This window comes from Triticum dicoccoides, chromosome 4A (assembly GCF_002162155.2).
Source record: "Triticum dicoccoides isolate Atlit2015 ecotype Zavitan chromosome 4A, WEW_v2.0, whole genome shotgun sequence".
Classification (NCBI taxonomy): domain Eukaryota; kingdom Viridiplantae; phylum Streptophyta; class Magnoliopsida; order Poales; family Poaceae; genus Triticum; species Triticum dicoccoides.
In genome coordinates, this window is record NC_041386.1 from 225,218,994 (window position 1) to 225,225,790 (window position 6,797).

At 43.8% G+C, this 6,797-nt stretch overlaps 1 long non-coding RNA gene across 2 annotated transcripts; it reads right to left on the minus strand.

Moving 5' to 3' along the window:
* Positions 1–2,812: 2,812 nt before the first annotated feature.
* Positions 2,813–5,353, minus strand: LOC119285692. Of its 2 annotated transcripts, XR_005139685.1 has the most exons (6): positions 4,911–5,353; positions 4,564–4,816; positions 4,313–4,450; positions 3,604–3,668; positions 2,963–3,101; positions 2,813–2,875 (listed from the first exon to the last, which is right to left on the minus strand). It is a non-coding gene; the product is annotated as an uncharacterized LOC119285692 (long non-coding RNA). The 2 variants fall into 2 exon arrangements; XR_005139684.1 differs by having other exon boundaries at positions 2,817–3,101.
* Positions 5,354–6,797: the final 1,444 nt, after the last annotated feature.

Consider the following 6,797-nt stretch of genomic DNA (forward strand, 5'->3'; position numbering starts at 1 on the left):
CAAAACCCCTCCCTCCACTTTGGAACAATCTAAATTCTCTGTCCCATCAAGTTCAAACCATTTTTGAATTTTATTTCATTTATTTTATCTCCCAAAACAATTCTGTCTTTCATTATGAGCCTAAGTAATTTTCAAAGCAAGTACCTCATTGCCTTTGAGTTTTTATCTCAAACCAACTCCTCTGGATTGTCCTTAGCATCCACAACCCAGAACCATCTTGATCCACTCTCCCTCTTTTCAAATTTTTCAAATTTCAGTCTCTGCAAGTTTGGACCAGATTTGCCAAATTTGGTGAAATTCATATCTCCTCTTCTCCAAAAATTCTACCAAAATTCAGGCAGCCTCCTGGTGCAATGAGAGGCCACCCCACCAAGTTTCAGCTCAAGGAGAAACCCCTACATACCAAAATCATTCTATCGAACACCTGGCCGGCACTGTTTCCCTACATTTTCAGAAAAGTTCAGAGTTTCAGAGTTCAGTGTCGTTTTTCCTTCGTCAGAGTTCAGTCACGCGTCGACAGTGCGCCTGGCGCATTGAGCATAGCCCCTCCTCCCTGTCCGGAGCACCGCACGCACGCTTGGCCGGTTCCTGGCGTCGGTGGCACGCTGGCCCGCCCTCGCCGGCGTCTTCTGCGGCGTCGGGACCTCCCGTGGCGGCCGACAGAAGGCACCCTATGGCACAACGCCGTTCTGCACCGCCCAAGCCACATGGGAGCTCCGCGTGGCCGTCTCCCTTGCCAGCGCACGCATGCAGCACTGTCGTCGTGGCCGTATCCCTTGCCAGAAAACACATCTAACTGAATTTTGTTTGACTGAACAACATATATGTATGACTGCATCTGCATGAAACACAACACATATCAACTGACAATTCATGAAACACATCATATATCAACAAAACTACATATTGTACGTTGGTGCAGCCACTTCATCCAGCCGCCGTATCGGGGCACCCATCCGCACCACAAACCGCCACGCACGGTTGCATCTGAAGCCGATTCCTTACTTCGCCATCCCCGAGGCACCCGACAACCTCGCCTGCCGGTGATGATCACACCACCGCCTCCATAGTGTAGCGGCTCTGCTCCAAGAATGCACACAAAAACTCCACGAACAGTGGGGCGGAGGGCGCATGAGACAGCTCTTTAGAAACGGCAGGGAGGCGAACGAAAAAAGACAATCCAGTCGCACGATCCACACCAGTTGCCCTCGAATCTTTTGTTTTTTCCTCTGCTGGCGTGGTGGTCCTGGTGTATGCAATTTGTACACGGAGACGTATCCTAGGACCTATTGCCCAAGTTTGAGGATCGTATTGCCGTTCTATTTCCAACTTATTGTCAGGACTGTATTGACGCCATTCGTGATTTCTAGGATGGTTGTGGACATTGCCACCAACTTCCAGGACCATAAGTGATTGTGTTTTAACGCACGTATAAAATATTATGATGATTCCATTGGTTGGGTTTCTAGAGAAATAACATTGCACTAATTAAATTTTGGTACACCAGTATGTGGTTATGCTTTGAAATTCTATGGATAACATTTTGGAATGACCATATTGATCAATTCAAGAAACTAGTCTATAAACACTAAAGCCGAAGTCATTCAGATGTAAATCAAGCTATAAGCTTGCAAAGAGAAGCATGACCATTCTACAATGTTTATAGATTATTATCATCCTTAAAAAAGTCTAATGGAAAAATGAGATAAAAATAGAGAAAGAGGTCAGCACTGAGTAATGAAATGAAAGACAAATTTGTCCAACTGAGAACCTCTCCCTCATGTAGTCAGTGGCCTTGAAGGGGATCTGCATATCATAGGATCAACTGGGGATTTGTTAAAACAGAGCTATGTGTATCCAAATAAAGAGAGTGCTGGAATAAGTAGGTTACAGTTTGGTTTAACCTAATAGGCTTGCATAAACACTGCATATAATTTCAAATGAATAAAATATTTTTTGTAGGATCAAGGAGAACATAGTTGGTTAATCTTCAGAGTAAGTTTCAGCTACAGTAATCTGAAGGACCATTAAAAACTAATTGTTGTGGTAAGTAACTAAAGAGGTGCAAGTATAGTTAAATTCATAAGATAATAATGGCATTCATGATAGCATAATTTTCAGCTGTAATTAAATTCAGCTCATGCTTCCCGCTGTCATAGTTGGTAATTAAATTCTAGCTGCTTACCATGCCCACAGCTCATGCCTCTCGATGTCTTCATCTTTTTCGCGGCACTACTCCTCTAAAATTGGGTTCTCCCAGCCGGCCAAATGTCAGTCTGCTGTTCTAGCTCGTACAGCCGCGCAGCTGCCCCTCCGCCTCTGGCACCATCTGTAAGACCGGCGTCATTGCCACACCAGTCATTAACGCATACCATATGGACACGTCCGCTCGACGATGGAGAACACGGAGGCTATGTAGAGATTCATACAGTCGGAGGTTTAAATGGTAGATAACTGATACTTCGTGACCTTTCCAAAACCTACTAACTAAAGTTGTGTCGTCAAGAAAATGTTGTGTTAGAAAATCAATATCAGTCACCCATGAGATAATTTGATTGCACGGGAAACAGAGCATCATTTTTGTAGACGGAAGGAGGAAATACCAAATCCAGTCTTTACTAAAATTGGGCATGCACTTTCAGTATGAAAAAACTAAAGCAAAATATGAAAGCTAGCGAATCTCAGTTCCTAACACAAACATCCATCGATAAAATATGTAAAAAACACAGAAGTAATACGACATAACCAACAGTGCGCAAAGAGATATACTACAGATATGATGTTCGTCAGTCAAGTAGGAATAGTACTTTCCTGGATATAAGAGGATTCTCATTGTGGTTGTTTCCTTCTGTGAGCAACTGATGGGCTATCTCATCTGTATCATCCCAAACAAAAGAAACTGAGCAAGAAACTTCCTGTTGATGTTGTTCAATCCATCAAAAAAGAACCGATGTTGTTCAACCTTTACGGTTGTAACTTGTAAGTTCATATATGATCAAAACTAAAATGCAACCCCATCCCATGAGTGCAAGGAAAGTGGCGGACGCAGGAGCTGTAATCTGTCAGGTGATTATAAGCGTTTTCCATGTCTTGTTGGTTTCCTGCTCCATCAGAAATACAATTACAATTACTGCAAAAATGAGGAAAATGCAGAAGCATGTAGTCGATACACATGCAAGTGTAGCATGTGAAATACCACTACAGCTTACCTCGCCGGACTGAACTATGATCTAGAGACCTTGACAGAAGTGCTCGGATTCTAATTAAGATCTCCAGCTATTGACTAATTCAATCAATTCAAGTTGTGGGTATTGTACAAATTGCAGGTAAATATGTGAGCAAAGGTTGTCACAGTCCAAGTCTGTGTCCTTATGTAAACAAATCCTTGTAAATGTGTGAACAAACTGATGGGAGGTAAAATGGAACGGTCTCTTAAAAAATTGGAAACCAAGTTCTTAGCCCCATTTCCCTTTATCTTGTTTTTACCTTGCTTCTACTAATAAAAATATTGTTTTCACGTAAACAGTTCAAATGCACACTCTGATCTTTTCCTAAACCATCTCGTAATGACAAAACAATTGCATTCAGAGAAATCACATTTACCTCAGCACAACACCCTGATCAAATAGTCATCTCCATCAATGTAGACCAACCATCATGCAAGGCACCTATAATTTACTTTGTTATCATCACAGCATGGAAAATCTGATGTGCAAAGAACATTATACTTGCATAATCTAATCACCGTAAGTAGAACAATATTCTTCCGCGATCTCAACATAAATTCAATTGCAACAGAATCAGAACCGACGCATCACAGGATAGATCAAACAATTCCATGGTAAAGTTATTTGGAGCGAGTGTTTTTTCAGTGGGATAAGTGTTCCATTTGGAGTGGAATTTTGAGATGCCTGCACGTTGTACTATTTTCTGATGTATTATATCATATTCTTAGAAGCTAAATGCAGTTTGAATATAAGACAAACACCATGAAGCTACCTATCATTATGCTTTGCTTTCTCTACCTGCAGCTTTGTTTTCACCTCAGATCCGTAAGGAGGAGTGCAGACAGAGAATTGTACAGAGGGAAAATATTTTCAGACACACTTGGCTTATCACCAGACAATCCATCTAAGTATTAGCACAGAATGTGGAACTACAAATCACCATCTCCACTCCACCAGTAGTTCAAAATCTCTCGGGACTTTTAACCTGACACAACATATGCTAATATACCTATACATGTATCAGTTGTAATTTTAGCTAGCTAGGAGCAGAGGTAATTAGGAAGTAAAGCTTGTTATTGTTGTACCTGGAACTAAGGCCAGATGAGAAGCACCGCAGCAGCTGTTCCAATTTTGTTTTCTCTGTTCAGAGAACAACACTATCTGAAGGAATTGCTTACAGTTCCAGTGCTTCGTTCAACAGACCAACCACACAACATGGGTGTCTACAATCACAAGAAGGCAACAATATCTAAACTGACGTACTTCGCAACAATTAGAAGGTACACAGAGAAACAGGGGACAGAAAAATAACTCAAAACAGGGGTCAAGGGGATACACATCTCTGCTGTAGCCGAAGCAGGCGACATTGGACAGCTCGACGGCTGTTCTTCTACCTTCGGCGAACTCGGCGCTTCTTCTACGTCCGGCGAACTCGGCGCTTCTTCCTGTGGCGAACTCGGTGTCGACATTGGATGCTTCGTCCAAAATTGACCTGATGGAGATTCGAGCCGAGGACCATCCCTTCTTATAGAAGCCAACAACAATCCGGGCTGACAGCTCCAATGATTTGCGTTGGACAAGGACACGGACTGGAATCCATCCAAATCGATTTGTGTTGGACAAGGAGACTGCAATTCCATCCAAATCATACACGAGAGCAGATGCAGAGGTTGAGAAGGTTACGTCGGGGGAGGCGGGAGAGGACTGGCTATGGCGGACAGGTCATAGCGGAGCGTGCTCGCCGCCGGCCTGGCCGACGGCGTACCCAACCTGAGCTGTGCCTCCTTCGCAGCGCCAACAAGGTCTAGCGCCCTTCTCGCGCGCAAGCACGGCAGCCGCCTTCTTCGCCAAATTCCTGAGCACGGCACCGCATAGCGGCACAGGGACAGGTGCCGGCACCGGAGCAGCAGAACGCAAGCGACCCACTGTGACGACGCAGGGGGGCTGCAACAGCTGGTCCAGCGTAGCCACAAGCTCATCACCAAAACTATTCTTTGCCCGCCGTGCCGCGCCTGAACATCTTCTCGGCCATCTTCTCCTGCTCCGTTGCGGCTCCCCTTCTGCTCCGTCGTGCCGCCTCTTCTGCCACAGCTCCGCCCAGCTCCGCCCTTCACTTGTCCGCTGAGCGTTTGGATAAAATGTATTTTTTTAACGAGACGTAGAGACGTAGCGGTCAGAATAGAGAGAGGGACCAAGGCCCAACTGGATCACAGCCCATCTTAACGAGAATGTACCGGTCAATCGAGTTGCAGAGACAAAATTTAGTTCCACCTTAAATATGTTTTTAAAATTCAAAATGAAAACGTAAAATCACGGGAAAAGGCGCATTGTGACGGTGAACCCATGGAGTCAATCCGTGCTTTATTATTAGGGAGAGATTATTATTATTATTATTATTATTATTATTATTATTATTATTATTATTATTATTATTATTATTATTATTATTATTATATCATAGAGGTAGCACACTCAATCGATCTCACTACAGTATGTGTGAACAAAAATATGCAATCTGGTTTGCGAATAACACACGGTTCGTTGATGAAAGTCGTGTGCCGACCAAACACCGTCACCCCGCCCATGATCAGAGTCGTGCTTTTTGATTGGCCAGAACCCAAACCCCACGGATCGTACGTCTGCACATTGGATGTTCCCAGATCGAACGGCGATCCTCATCCCTTTCGACAACACATGCAGTTCTAGTTGTAATTTTATTTTTATGCACAAAATGCACGATAATCTCAAAAAATGTCTTAAATATAGCTAACGATGCCTAATATGCGCCAGAAAATCAAACCCGTGGTATAATGGTGTGTGGGGACCCCGGCTCAAAAGTCGTGATCACCGAATGCACGTGTACAGTGATCCCAGAGATCAATGCTCACTGAACACACAGAAGCTGAATAACAAGAGGCTTACATCCATAAATACCGTATTACACAAGTAAGACCATTATGGTCGAGTCTTGATTATAACATTGCAGCGGAAATCTTCGTCGATAACTTGGACCCATGCCATCTGCCTTAACCCTACAGGCATTCTGACTGGGAAGCGTCCTAGCTCGCATGTTCGTCACCGAAGTATTCTTCATCATATCCTGTTCTTTCATGCCTGCCAATAAAATAACCAGTGGCAAGACAATGAGTACTTTGAATGTACTCGCAAGCAACCCAAGGGTGATAACAGAATAATTATGCAAGGCACTACTGCTCATTTGGCATTTTGGCGGAAAGCTAGTTTTTCTCATGCAAGTATGATCAACATTTATCAAGGATATGAATGTGCCTGCAACAAGTATCAGGAGGTTACAGACATCACCATCGAGAGAGAGTTATGAACATCTCATGCTCAAGCTCATCGTGACTTCCTCATGAATCACGTGAATAGATTTACCAAACCGTGTTGTTTGTCAGAAACATATGGACGTAGTCTAAGCAGCACCACCCAACTGTCCTTGACCGTGGACACGGCTATTCGAATAGTTTTACACTCTGCAGAGGTTGCACACTTTACCCACAAGATCCGGGGAACTTCCGTGTCATCCACGACCCGCGGTACCTCAAGTAC